Source organism: Mustela nigripes, chromosome 1 (genome assembly GCF_022355385.1).
Source record: "Mustela nigripes isolate SB6536 chromosome 1, MUSNIG.SB6536, whole genome shotgun sequence".
NCBI lineage: Eukaryota > Metazoa > Chordata > Mammalia > Carnivora > Mustelidae > Mustela > Mustela nigripes.
Genome location: NC_081557.1, coordinates 150,786,531 through 150,801,528, shown reverse-complemented (window position 1 = coordinate 150,801,528; position 14,998 = coordinate 150,786,531). Strand labels below are relative to the sequence as shown.

Here is a 14,998-nt window from a genome sequence, read left to right as displayed (position 1 = left end):
AATTATTCAAGATATGTCGATTTTGGTAGAGAAAGGTTAATCAACTCATTTGGAAATTTGATGAGAAGGAAGGAGATAAGGAGTTAGAGCAATGATTTCATAACTTTGTTATATCTCTAGTGGAAGTAAAAAGAATTAACTTTTTGCACATGATGTTGCACGAGAAAGTGATGAAAGAAATAGAAGATTTATTTTGGGGCCTTTTTTGGGGGGATTTGGTGTGTATGTATGTTGCTTATTATATTCTAATAATGTTATTATTAATTAGGATTATTTTCTATTTATAAATGAATTAATTCATATTAGTTTATCAGCTTAAGGATTTTGAGGTTGTAGAAATGTGAAGAAATGAATTTTGATGGTGGATCAGTTGTTGGGTGGGTAGTGGATGACATTAGGATAAAGATGGGTAACCAGGAGGCAGGGTGAGAGTAGTACCTACTTGGAGCTATTTAAGTCTGTATTAATTATCTTTTGCTGCATAAACAACTACCTCAAGGCCTAGTAACTTAAAACACAAAGCTATGGGATGGTTAAGGTAAGGGATGAGCTTGGTGGTTTTCTTGCTGGTCTTAGCTGGGCTTACTCATGAGTCTGTGGTTTCTAGCTGCTTCTAGATAAGTTGGTAGATCAGCTGAGGGTTGGCTGGAGCTGATGGCCTCCCTTACGTGTGTGGTCGTTGGCTGACTGTGGGCTAGGGTATCTTGTTTCTCCTCCTGTGGTCTCTTATCCTCTAGCAGGTTACAACAAGCCTGTGAAATGGCGGTTTCCAGTTTCCAGATGCAGCAAGGGAATAAATACAAGTACTTCCAAGCCTCTGCTATACCTCGTGTTTGCTGTTGTCCCGTTTGGCAGGTCATATGGCCAAACTCAGATTCAAAGGGTAGGGAAATAGAATCTCTCTTTCGATGGGAGGATCTATAATGCTACAGAGAGGGAAAGGATTCGATGCCATTTTCTGCCATCTACTGCAGGATTCTAGGCTGAGTGTAGACTGCAGGGGTGTGGATGGGGGGAGAGTAGGGCAGTAAAGATAATCTTTGTTTACTTCACAGCTCTTCGTGGTACTGCCCCTAACTTGGTCGGGGTGCCATTGTGTAGTTAAAAGAAATGTGGCAGATTTAGAAACTAAAGTTAACACCAGAAATTACTGGGAAAAGGGAAAGCTAGTACAGGAAAGAAGTGTGGGTGATTAGGGGATACATATTGCAAAAATAGTTTTTTAAAAAAGATTTTTGTTTATTTGAGAGAGAGAGAGAGAGAGCATGAGTGGGGGTAGGGCAGTGGGGCAGAGGGAGAAGCAGACACCCCACTGAGTCCCCCACATGGGACTCCATCCCAGAACCCCAATATCATGACCCAAGCCAAAGGCAGATGCTCAACTGACTGAGCCACACAGGCACCCTGCAAAAAGCTTTTTATGTTGCACAAGACTTAGTTCTACATAGTATTTCAACTCAGTCCAGTAATCTAGATCTAGTTACTGGCGTGTTAGGAAAATTGGGTTATAGGTATTACCCAGTTCATAAAATTGTATGCAAGGAGCTTGAGAAAACCAGAAGTCACACTTATTAGTGCTGAAACCAGACATTGATGAAAAGGTATTTCCCTTATTGTTGGGGACAGTTGTGCTAGGAGTAGACATCTTACAATGGGTTCTTTATCATCAGCTATGTCAAGAAAATATAAGGACAATGTATGTGGCCAATACAGGAACCTTAATGAGATGATTAATGATCTAAGGAGAGCATCATTTCAATGTGGGAGGAGGTGGTGAAATGGTGGGAGGGAGCTGCTTTACTTGCAGTGAGCTCATCCATTCAGGGACTGAATTAAGATGGCAAGTGGAGCCAAGGGAGCCTTGGCTCATTTTCTCCTTACCTGCGCCTTATCTTCTCTTTTCTAGGTAGCATCAGATCTTGAGACCTCTGAAACCCAATTTCCTCTCAGTAAAACAAGGACAATAATATCTGTCACTTAGGCTGTTGAGCAATCTACTTAAAATTAAGGTGTGGACTTTACATCACCCAGAATTCCTTTACCTTTCTTGTCTTTTGTGTTTGTTCACTGATGTTTTAAAAATGATGACAGGTTTTTTTAGAGCAGTTTTCGGTTCACAGCATAACTGGGGAGAAACTACAGATATTTCCCATGTGCCCCCTGCCCTCACAGAGGCATAGCCTTCCTATTATCAATATCGTCTACCGGTGTGGTACCTTTGTTTGATTTTAAGTTTTAATTTGAAATTATTTCGAACAAATGAAAAAGCTGAAATAATAATAGAGGACTCCCATATACCCTTTATCCAGATTTAACAATTTTGCATACTTTGCATGGTTGCTTTATTATATTTTTCTCTCATTCTTTCCAAATATACATCATTTAAAATTTTTTTAACAAATCATTTGAAAGTAGATTGTAATGTCATTCCCTTTGACCTCTTAGTACTTTATTGTATATTTCCTAAGAAAAATAATAGTCTCTTACATTGCCACAGTACAGTTGTCAAATTCAGGACATTTAACAATGAAACAATATTTTTGTCCAGTCTATAGTTCATAATCCCGTTTGTCAATTGCCCTCATAATGTCTCTTATAGCACTTTTTAATCTTCCAGTATGATATTCAGTTCAGGTTCACATATTGCAATTTGAATAACTTTTTTAAAAAAAGATTTTATTTATTTACTTGCAAGAGAGAGGGAGAGAGAGAGCATAAGAGGGAGAGGGTCAGAGGGAGAAGCAGACTCCCCACTGAGCAGGGAGCCTGATGTGGGACTCTATCCCAGGACTCCAGGATCATGACCTGAGCTGAAGGCAGTCACTTAACCAACTGAGCCACCCAGGCACCCTACATATTGCAATTTGTTGTTGTATTTCTTTAGTATCCAAATATGAAAGATTTCCTCAGTTTTTCTTCATCTTTGATGTTACTGTTATTTTAAAAAAATACAAGACTGCTACTTTATAGAATATTCATTACTTTGGTTTTGTCTGGTGTTTTCTGATGATTGGACTCAGATCACACGTCCCTAGATGCATATGACATCAGCAATGTGTGCTTCTTAAAGAAGCCCAACTGACAGCATACGATGTCTGCCTTCCCCTTATTGGTGATGTTAATTTGATCACTTAATCAAAGTGTTTTCTGGTTTCTCCACTGTACAGTTACTATTTCCCTCTTCCAACCACTAAATAATATGTGGCGAAATACTTTGGGGTTATGCACATATTCTGCTTCTTATCAAACTTTTCTTCCTAGATTTCATATCCATACATAATTCTTGTCTGGATGAATCTTTTTTTTTTTTTTTTTTTTAAAGATTATTTATTTATTTATTTATTTTTGTAAGAGAGAGAGAGTGAGAACAAGTGAGCTGGGGGTGGTGGGGAAGCAAACTTCTGCTGAGCAGGGAGCCGGATGTGGGACTCCATCTCAGGACCCCAGGATCATGACCTGAGCCAAAGGAGCTGCTTAACTAACTGAGCTACTTCCAGGGCTTTCTTTGGCTACTTCATTCCATAATTTTATCTCTTTTTTTCCCATAGTAGGAACGTGGCTCCCAGGGACATCATCACATTATTTATCTTCTCAGTCTTATAATATCCACAAAATAGTTTCAGATTGCTGCAGTAATATCACAATGAGAAACAAACCTACTAGAAAGAGTTCAAGATTTTACTGCAGTTCTTTTGTTCCGTAGATTATGGGTATAAAGTCAATATGTTGTGCTCAAAATTCCCTTGGATTGGTTCATTTTTTTTCCGCTTCTGTGTGATATTTATCCTCCCTTAAAATATAGTTATGTTAGTTTCTCTGGCCACTAAGTTTTAGGTTTTTTTCCCCTCCTCTACTCCATCTTCCTGAATCTAAAATCTGTAGCCTACTCTGTTAGCCTGCTAGGGCTGCCATAACAGAATACTATCAACTGGGTGGCTTGAACAACAGAAATTTGTTTTCTCACAGTTCTGGAGGTTGGAAGTCCAAGATCAAAGTTCCTACTGGGTGGGTTTCTAGTGAGGCCTATTTTTCTGGCTTGTAGATTACCACCTTCTTGAGTGTCCTCATACTACCTTTCCTCTCTGCTCTGGCACCCCTGGTGTCTCTTCCTATTCTTATAAGAACACCAGTCCTGGTGGATTAGAACTTCATCCTTTGACCTCATTTAAACTTAATTAAAGGCCTTTTTTGCAAAGGATATTGAGGGTTAGGCTTCAACATCTGAATTGGTGATGGTTGGGGTGCATGACGAAAATTAGTCTGTAACACCTATGATCTCCCATGAAGCTCTTGGAACTGCTTTTGAAACTCATTAAAAGCTGCTGACTCCTTTTGGTTCAGTTTCGTCCTTGTTTACCTGTTTACTTCCTTATTAATTTTTTTACGTATCCTTCCAATCATTCATTAATTTACGTATTCAAAAACTATTTGTTGAATACCTTCTAAGCATTAGGCACTTTGCTAGACATGGGAAATATAATGGTGAGGAGGAAAACAGAAGAAGCATATGTCTGAGGAGCTTATAGTCAACTGGGGAAGTCTGACATTGACCAAAGAATCAGCCAAATTAATAATTAGAATTAAAGAGACTCAGAAATAAAAGCAAGATAATTAGGTTGGTTGAGTTTCTGAGATAAGGTTGTTATAACAACCTACAATAGCTTGCTGTTTTGTACCTTACTCTATACTGATTAGCTGTTATTAATAAACCAGCACAAAATTTAGTAGTCTGAGGTGGCAAGCACTTATTATTCCTCATGAGGCTATGGGTGGTTAGACTTGGCTGATTTTGACGGAGCTTGCTCAAGTGTTGATGGTCAGATTTTGGGTTGCCTGATAGCTAGTTGGTCAAGGATGGCCTTTGCTGGGGCAACTCAACTTACTCCACAAGGAGTGTTTCACTTCCTTCTAGACAGCTAGAATCTTCTGATCCGTAGTCAGACGCGTTATCCACTGGCCACTAAACTGGCAGTGTTCCTGTGGTGATGGGCAGGGTTCAAGAGGGAGAGCTGAAGCACGAAAGCACTTTTTAAAGCTTCTGCTTACTTCTGTTTCCCAGTGTTGCAATGCGCAAAGCAAGTCACACGGCCAGGCCAACTTCAGTTTGGGGAGGGAATCCTACTAGAGGGCAAGAATAAAAGGAGGCATGAAAGATTGGGACCATCAGTGTAACCTATATTCTTTATATTATGATATTTCTGTTTCTGTTATTTCCTTGAATCCGTTCTCAATTCCCAAGTCTAGTAGACTAGTTTTGGATCTTATATTCCCTGATCTCTTCATAGCACTTGACACTATTGACCATTCCACTTTTTTTTAAAGATATCTTTCTCCTGGGGCGCCTGGGTGGCTCATTGGGTTAAGCCGCTGCCTTCGGCTCAGGTCATGATCTCAGGGTCCTGGGATTGAGTCCCGCATCAGGCTCTCTGCTCAGCAGGAAGCCTGCTTCCCTCTCTCTCTCTCTCTCTCTGCCTGCCTCTCCATCTACTTGTGATTTCTCTCTCTCAAATAAATAAATAAAATCTTTAAAAAAAAAAAAGATATCTTTCTCCTTTGATTTTGAGAACAGTATTTTCTCCTGGTTTTCTTCCTATGTTTCTTATTGTACATTCTTCTCCTTCTTCATGGCCTCCTTTTTTTTTTTTTTTTTCTTGTTCCTTTAGTTTTGGGTTTAGTTTTGGGTTTCCCAGCTACGTGAGCTGGGAAAGTCCACAGAGAGTCCACAAACAGCACTTCTTTCTTCATTTCCTAAGTGTAAAAATCATTTGAAGAATAAAACACATAGAGATAAAGACCCACCTTCAGGGGTGCCTGGGTGGCTCAGTGGATTAAAGCCTCTGCCTTCTGCTCAGATCATGATCCCAGGGTCCTGGGATCGAGCCTCACGTCCAGCTCTCTACTCAGCAGGGAGCCTGCTTCCTCCTCTCTCTCTGTCTGCCTCTCTGCCTACTTGTGATCTCTGTCAAATGAATAAATAAAATCTAAAACAACAGCAGCAACAACCAAAAAAACCCCATCTTCATCACTGATAAAACTAATTATAAAATGTGTCTTCGAATGGGTACTTACAATGCATGACGAAATACTTACCATAGAATTTAACTCCTGCTCCTAGTCACAGTTTGAGGCACTGGGGAGCAGGGACAAGGAATACCCTGAAGAGAGGCTGATAGTCAAAGAGAGAGAGAAAAGAAGAGGCTAGTCCTCAGTTCCTTCCCTAGAGCTCACTCTCTCTGTGAGATGTAATAAGTGGAGAAATAGGCCAAGAACACTACTCTAGTGGAATTCCTCCATGTATTAACTTGAGTCCAGTGGAAAAAAGGTTCTTCCCTAATTCCAAAATTCTGTCATTGATCCTCTTCTATTTTTATTTTAGTATCTCTAGAAATGCCATTTATACATGCAGTGATTTAAGTACCTATTTATATTCCCTTTCTCTTTAGTACAGAATTCTGGCCAATGTTTCCTAGACTATTGCTTATGTTTTTTAGATGTTGAACATAAGTGAACTTAATGCATTCCAAATTGAAATTATTTATTTATTCATTTAGTCAATAAAAATTATCCAAGACATTTCCATTTTTCCCATCCTGCTTCTTATCTCAGGGCTATTGTCTACCCAGTACCCAAACCAAAACCCAGAAAGTCCTTGTGAGTTCTCTTCTTTACTTCTCAACATTCAGTCTGCCATTCCAGTCTTATTCATTCAATCTTGTCAATGTCTCTTAACTGACTTATTTTACTTCACATAAACACTAACTTAATTCACTCTCTTGACATATTTCCCTTAGGTTTATACAAAACCTCTTAAATATTCTACGCCCTGCCGCCTATCTTATCTCTTTAATTTATCCTGTATAGTGCACAAGAGACAATTTCTGGTACACGATATTCTGTATTATGAAAAAGAGTATACCTTTTAGAGCAGAGCCAGTTTTGTCATTTAGTTATATGTCTTTTTTGCAAGTGACTGAATTTCTCTAAGTTTCAGGTTTCTTTCTCTCTCTCTTTTTAAATCTATAAAATGAAGATAATGCCCACCTTGTCTGGTTTTTAAAAATATTTACATGGCTGTATAAAACACACGCAAGCACAGTGGCTTGTCTAGTACCATACTCTACTGGTGGTTAGGATTACGTTCTGGGGTAGGCTTTATGCTAACTGCTTTGTGCACCACCTTATATATCTTCATTTCTCTTTGAATGGGTTTTATTATCCCCATTTTATGGATGATGAAATGCACAAGCTGTACAGTCACATGAAAGTAAAGTGGCAGGGAATTCAAGCCCAGTCAGTGGGTCACCACAGCACCTGCTCCTAACCACATCACAGTTATTTTGAGAGCTAGGGTGGGAAAATGAGAACATTGTGAAATTCAGCCTCTGTCCTTAGCTGCTAGATAAATTTGGGCAAGTTTCTTAAAGTTTTTGAACATCAGTTATCTATAAAATATGGACATAATGCCTACTTATAACATGGTTAAGACAGTTAAATAAGAATGAATCATATAGGGTTGCCTGGCTGGCTCCATACATAGAGCATAGAGTGACCCTTGATTTTAGGCTTGTGAGTTCAACTCCACATTGTGGAGCTTACTAAAAAAAAAAAAAAGAATAATATAAAATGAATGGCACAGAAGAGCACTCAGTACGGGAGATCTATGATTATCATTATTTCTAAATTAAAAATGCAGTTATTTAGCTACTCTGTTTAAAAATCCCATTGTTTTTTCTGGCTCCAGGGAAAGGCTCACACTCTTTAGCATGGTACACCAAGCCTTGCATTAATGCCTCCTCCCCTCATCTTCCAGCGTGAGCTTTAATAACGATCACTTGTAGTTCCCCCAAATACGAATTGCTGTCTCATAATTCTCTGCCTTTGTAGTGCTACATCCTTGGCCTGAAGAAGCTTCCCTCTTTCTCTTGTTTCCACCCAACCATTTTATCTTCTGTCTAACTCTCATTCTTTAAGGCTGGGATTCCCCTCCTCCCCTGCCCCCCCCTCCTTTTTTCTTTTCCACAAAGCGGTATTTGGTGAATATGTCCAACTCCTTCAATCACGGCTGGATGTTCTTCCTTAGATTCCTTTGTGAGTGTGCAGAGGTCCATGGAACCTCATTTCACAACTGTTTACTGGTCATTTCCCCCTCCCTAGACTGTGAGCTACTACAGAGACAAAGATTGAGTCTTTCATTTTGGTATTCCAGGACTTAGCACAGTGTAGGCACTCAGTGACTGTCAGATGTGTGAAGATTAAATGCAATAATCAGAGGCATAGTAGAGCCTGGCTCTTGGCAGATGCTTAATAATAAATATTTTCTAACATTTTAATAATTTTTGCACGGTATGTTTATTATATACTATATTCTATTTTAATAACATTTATTTAATTATTTATAATTTTAAGGTAATGTTTGTGGCTCAGCATTCTTTGTATTACCCTTTGTTCCCTTGTACACATTTTAGTATTTCAGCAACATGTTTAATGAAGTCTCTCTGCTACAGTTTATTCCACATTCTCACCTACCAGTTGGAAGTACTTATAAAGTGATTCTGCAAAGTGGTTATTTTCCTCGTGGTTCAGAGACAGTGACAGTCCCCAGTTATTCGGATTTTTTTAAAGCACAATCACTAACCTAATGTAATGTCTTTTGTTAAATCATTAACTAATCTAAAATATGGACATTCCCACTAAATCAGACTAAAAAGAACCAGCAAGGATTATACAAAAATGACATAAGGAAATAAACATGACAAGGAACACAAAAAAGGTGGCAATCTTTTAGAAAGGTATAGTTTGCTAATCCTACTGTGTCTTCTCTTTTGACAAAGATTCAGTGCTGGGAGCCCTTGCAGGGAGAGGGTGGAGGAGGAAGCGTGGAGGAAGTGAGGACCAACAGGGACACAATTTCAGTGTTTTGACAGCTTAGTCAGAGAGAGAATTGCTGCAGGCATTTGCACATTTTAACCCCTGCTGTAACAGTTAGAATTCTTTCTTGCACTATCCAAATCCAAGAATTAGCTCTTAGGAAAGCTGAACATCTCATGCCTGCCACAAAAACAAAACAAAACAAACAAACAAAAAAAGTATCAGGTGAACAAGAAATCTAATAAACTCAAATCTCTGTTAGGTGGCAAGAATCTATTTTATATTAATTTTCATGCTTCCATCCTTCATTAGGCTGTTATCCCAGACATAACCAAGAGTGCTAGAACACTGTGCCTTATTCTCTTGAGCTCCATCTGTAAAATTTCAACAACACATTCTGGCAGGATGAGCAGATTTAATGGTAAGGAGTTAAAAAAAGTCTGCTATGATTTAGTCCCAAAGTTGACTGAGTTCGTGCTTTGTAATTTGTAGATGCTTCGGGTCCTTTCTTTTGTCAAAACAGTGTTTATTGGAAAAGGAAAGTCAATAGGTAATAGTTTCTTATTGTTAGAATAAAGCACGGTCTTTTAGGATGGCAGGAGCTTTCTCTCTGTCTCTCCGGCTCCCTGTCACCCTCTCTTGTTCTCAGTAAGTAGAAATGAGGGTAAAAAGAGAAAGGAAAAAAGAAGTGTAGTGTTTAGGACATTGACTTAATATAGCATTGTGTTCTGCAAGTAGGATTTATTTTCTTCGTCTGACTGTTGTTTGAAATGAAAACTGTAAAGTTTTTTTCCGGCGAGATAAACACAACACCAGGCAAAGTGGGTGCAAGGCAAGATTTATTAAAAATGCTCTCCGGCGAAGTTTCAGGGCTCAGGAGAGGGGGAGCCAGGAAAGTTGCGCCGGGAGGAGGTGGGCACCCTCGGGCGAGGTTCCGCCACTCTGGAAAGCAGAGTGGCGGAAGTCGCACCCAAGGCAGGGAGGAGGGGGCTTTTAAGGGGTCTCGGGAGGAAGCTCAGGGGTCTTTTGGAAGTTTCCCTTATTTGGATATCCCGCCTGCTCATCGGGATCCCATTGGTCCACAGGAGCCCGGGGCGGGGGTCTCAGATTCCTGCTTGGGCCTTTGTTCTCCTGTCCGAGCTCAGGTCTTGTGGCGGGAACTTTCGCCATCTTTAGTAGCCCCCTTCCTGCCAGCCCAACAATAAACAAGGGCAGCATTACATCATTTAGAATGATTCCGAAATATTATACTTAATTGTATTGTGAAATAAATTTCAAATTTTTGGAGAAGTTTATTAGAAACTGCACTATTTCCCCCTTCTCTTTCATTACTCTTGTTCTTTTCTATGGCTTTTCATGTAGAATTACTAAAACTCCATGATTTACTTCCACTTGACTTTAAAGTAGTGAAAGGAAATAACTCAAAAGTGCCAAAAACGTAGAAAATCAAGAGTCCAGAGGTGAACTTGTCAGGTTGGTGGTTTTTAACAGAAGGTTTCAAGCAGCTAATTTGAATTCTTTGTTCTCTTAAAATGGTAAGACCGCCCTGTTATCTCAGGCACCTGTTTCTAGCAGTTCATACTTGCCTTTAAACAGCTCTTTCCATTGTAATGGAATTAAGTGGTTGCTCAGCCTTGAGAACAAATAAGCCTCTTTAAGTATTTAACTCACTACAGGAGAGAGACTTCCGGAAGGTTTTTTATGTGTCACAGCTAGGGTCAACACTCAAATAATAGAAGAGAACCTCACCAGATATTTTTAATGGAGACTAATTAGGGGGTAAACAAGAGGAATGGAGGCTGCAAGTTGTAGAAGTGCGGAGGTGGGAGTAACAGTGGGAAAGGTTTTTACTCCCCTACTTTCACAGGAACAATTCTGCAGCCTCAGAGCTCTGTTTGACCAATTGAATTTGGGAAGGGATTACGGTGAGCAGATTTTAATGCCAATGGCTACAAGTTTTTATCACCTTTATTTTCAAACGTTGTTTTCCTCATCTTATGCCAGGGTGGAAGGCGGGTATTTACCAAAACTCTTGGAGAGCGGTCAGAATGTGTTCACTAATATATTTATACCTTTATTTATATGTTCATTCAAGCTTCTATAGAAGGCTCACTTTGTGTCAAGTACTGTATTAGTCAATACTTTGTCTTCCGCACGCTTTCTAGTTTTGTGAATTAAACTGGGGTGTAGTGGGGTGAGGTGGGCAAGGGTGATGATGAAGATAGAAGAGACATATTTTCAAGACCAGTAGGATATTTGGTGCAAGAAACATTTTCAGTGTATTCTGGTACATACAATAGTACCATGTAATAGTACCATAGTAATACAATAATGGAACTTGCTGAGTCATGTTTGGACATGTCTATGTTTTTGAAGGACAACTGCTGAGTTCTGATTCATAATAACTCCAATTTAAGTATTTCACTTGGGCTTCATTTCATTATATAATAGTAAGTTAATTACATGCTTTGTTTTTCAAAACAGTTTATTAATTTTAACATCATGGATTTGGTCTCAGGAGGTCTTGGTATATGCAAGCTATGTTAACACTGTTTAATCTCTGCTAGAGATTGCCCTCCACAAACCTTTAAAACTTTACATGTTAACCAGAAAAATAGTCAAATGTATGCTTATAGCTACTTCATTCAGCTCTGACAAATAACTGAGTGTCAATGATATACCAAAAGCCTTCAAAGTTTGATGAGATTGAATTCCTGGTGGAAATAAATACAAGATATAGAGAAAGTTAAAAAAACTGCTAAAATAATATGTAGTGCATGATCCCATATATGAATAACAAGGCACATATATATGCATAGAAACATGTGGGACCTGACTGAATTGTTTGTTTGAATTGTTTGTTTTTGCTTTTAAGATTATACTGGTTTATTTTAAAGATTGAGAAAGAGAGCATGAGTTGAGGGGTGGAGCAGAGGGAGAGGGGTAAGCAGACTCTGTGTTGAGCATAGAACTTGATGCTGGACTGGATCCCAGGATACTGAGATCATGACCCGAGCCAAAGTTAAGAGTCTGACAGCAACCAGCTGAGCCACCTAAGAGCACCCAAACTGAATGGTTAATAGCATTTATCTCTGGAAGGTAGCATGACTTGTTGTCCAAATCACTTCTCTGGGAGTTTTCCTTTCCAGAGGGAAAAGGGCATTTTTGGCAGTTAGAGATGTAAAGTTTTTTCTGGCGAGATAAACACAACACCAGGCAAAGTGGGTGCAAGGCAAGATTTATTAAAAACGCTCTCCGGCGAAGTTTCAGGGCTCAGGAGAAGGGGAGCCAGGAAAGTTGCGCCGGGAGGAGGTGGGCACCCTCGGGCGAGGTTCCGCCACTCTGGAAAGCAGAGTGGCGGAAGTCGCGCCCAAGGCAGGGAGGAGGGGGCTTTTAAGGGGTCTCGGAGGAAGCTCAGGGGTCTTTTGGCAAGTTTCCCTTATTTGGATATCCCGCCGCTCATCGGGATCCCATTGGTCCACAGGGGCCCGGGGCGGGGGTCTCAGATTCCTGCTTGGGCCTTTGTTCTCCTGTCCGAGCTCAGGTCTTGTGGCGGGAACTTTCGCCATCTTTGGTAGCCCTTCCTGCCAGCCCAACAAGAGATACATTACAAATCCCTGACCCTTACTGACCTCAGCTGGTGGGCCAGGGGCAGGCATCAGAACAAGAGAGAACCAAATCATTGCCTAGATTGAACCAGTTTAGATTCTTTCTAATGAGGGTTTTTAATTTGGACACAGAAATACAGATGAGTTGATAAATTTGCTAGGGCTGGAAGGCATGGCTGTGTTTGAGTCAAGGGAGTGAAGGAACAGAAAAAACTAGGCTGAGAGGAGAAGAAGAAAGACTACTTCCTGATCTCAGTCCAATTTGTAAGACTCAGCTATGGAAATCTGACTGTAATCTCTGCCTTTGAGTCCTTTCGAAATACTTCTGATATTTTTTTCTTTTTAAATAAAAAAACCTCTCTATATGTATATAGTTTGAGTAGACTTCTTACAATTAAGAAAACTTACACAGTTTTTGATGAAAGTGGTTTTCTCTTTTTGTAAAACTCAGTTCTGTTGTTCTAAGGTAATGTCTATAGCTGTTATGTGATATCGGTTGAAATATGGCCAGTTTTGGCTCCTTCCAAATAGAAATACAATGCTTGTGGTTTCAACATATTTTAAGGCCACTATTTCCAAGCAAAACATTTAGAAAGACTTCAAACTTTTCATAGGTCTTAGATAGAACATCTAAAGAAACAGTATTTTCATTGCCAAGTAAAAGTGAATCAGATATGATATTATTTCCTCTGAAAAATGCCAGCGAATATTTTTTCCCTATGTATTTATGTATATAATATTTTACATATTTCTTGAATTTAACCTTGTATTGCAGTCTACAACTTTATCTGTTCTTTGTAGTCTGCAATTTTTTTTTTACCTCATTGTATAAGTAAAATGCCAAATTACTCCTCTCAGATGTTCACAAATGGATAATTGAATAAACCTGCTAAGTCATTGTATTTGAAGATCTCTTAATAAGATCCATAAATACTACTTAGAGTTATTTTTATTAGATTGAAAACATTGTGGGAAAATAAGATTGTGGAAGACACAATATTAGCCTACTGGAAAAAAGTATTTTAACGGACTAAAGTGAATTTCTTCTTCTTCTTCTTTTTTTTTTTTTTAAAGATTTTACTTATTTATTTGACACAGAGAGAGATCACAAGTAGGCAGAGAGGCAGGTGGGGGGGAAGGGGGGAAGCAGGCTCCCTGCTGAGAGAGAGCCCGATGTGGGGCTCAATGTGGGGCTCGATCCCAGGACCCTAAGATCATGACCTGAGCTGAAGGCAGAGGCTTAACCCACTGAGCCACCCAGGTGCCCCTAAAGTGAACTTCTATTATCAAAGTAAGTTTATATACTTCTGAGAGTTCTATTTTTCTAAAAAGGAAAACTCTTTAACTTGGAACGTTCATCAATTTAAAGATGAAAAACAGCTGAAATTAGAATTTGATATATAATGCACTTCAGCTTCCTGTACTCAATTTTGATTCTTCCTGAACTTAATTAGATTTTTCTGTATTTGATTTGATATATGCAATAAGTTTATTATGACATTGTTTATTATGGCAATTGTTTTATTTTGATGAATGTTGTTATGAAATTTTCTTAATAACTGCCACAAATCCTAAACTCTTGAAAAGCAATTGGCTAATTTCATTCAAAGGCAAAATTCTCGAATTAGTCCAGGTTCCACATATTTTATTTCCATTTTTAGTTTCTACAATTATCCTTCTTGGTTCATGTTAGAGAGTCATCCAGAAATCACCTGGGTTCATCTTTGTTTAAAAAAAAAAAAGTAAAAATATAACAGATGCATTGCAGTAATAATATAGCAATTTCTGCTGCAGGTAAAAGCATCATTCAGGCATTTTAATTGAGCCAGCTGCATTTCAGCATGCTAACAAATAGACTATTGGATCTTCCTGAAATTTGTATTATAGCATATATGATAACAAGGATGATGTGGTAAAATGTCTTATATTATAGGGTAACAACATTTGTCATATAATTGACTTTATTTTAAATTGTAAATATATTTTTACTTTTCAGGTGACCTTAGGAAAGACTGTATATATAATTTGAAGAAGACATAAAAGGCCAATTATTTTGAGAAGAGATTGCTTTGGGTAGAGGGTTTCACTAGATTCAGTTTTCATGAGTTGATTTATTTTCTAAGAATAGATCAGTTGGACACTTAGGAAATAACCTTTTCTTAATGACAATTTCCCCATAATATCAAATTTTCCTTACATCTGTACTCTAAACACTAAATATTTTAATTTTTTTAAAAGATTTTATTTATTTATTTGAGAGCGAGGAGAGCAAGAGAGAGGGAGAGCGAGAGAGAGCGAGGGAGAGCGAGGGAGAGCGAGGGAGAGCGAGGAGAGCGCGAGAGAGCGAGGGAGAGCGAGGGAGAGCGAGGGAGAGCGGGGAGAGCGAGGGAGAGCGAGGGAGAGCGAGGGAGAGCGAGGGAGAGCGAGGGAGAGCGAGGAGAGCGAGGAGAGCGAGGGAGAGCGAGGGAGAGCGAGGGAGAGCGAGGAGGGCGAGGGAGAGCGAGGAGAGCGAGGAGGGCGAG

General features: G+C 39.2%; 1 protein-coding gene across 3 annotated transcripts in view; it reads left to right on the top strand.

The window, feature by feature from the left end:
• The window catches only part of MAPK10 (mitogen-activated protein kinase 10), a 593,666-nt gene that overhangs the window by 101,874 nt on the left and 476,794 nt on the right, over nt 1-14,998 (top strand). The window lies entirely within an intron of this gene.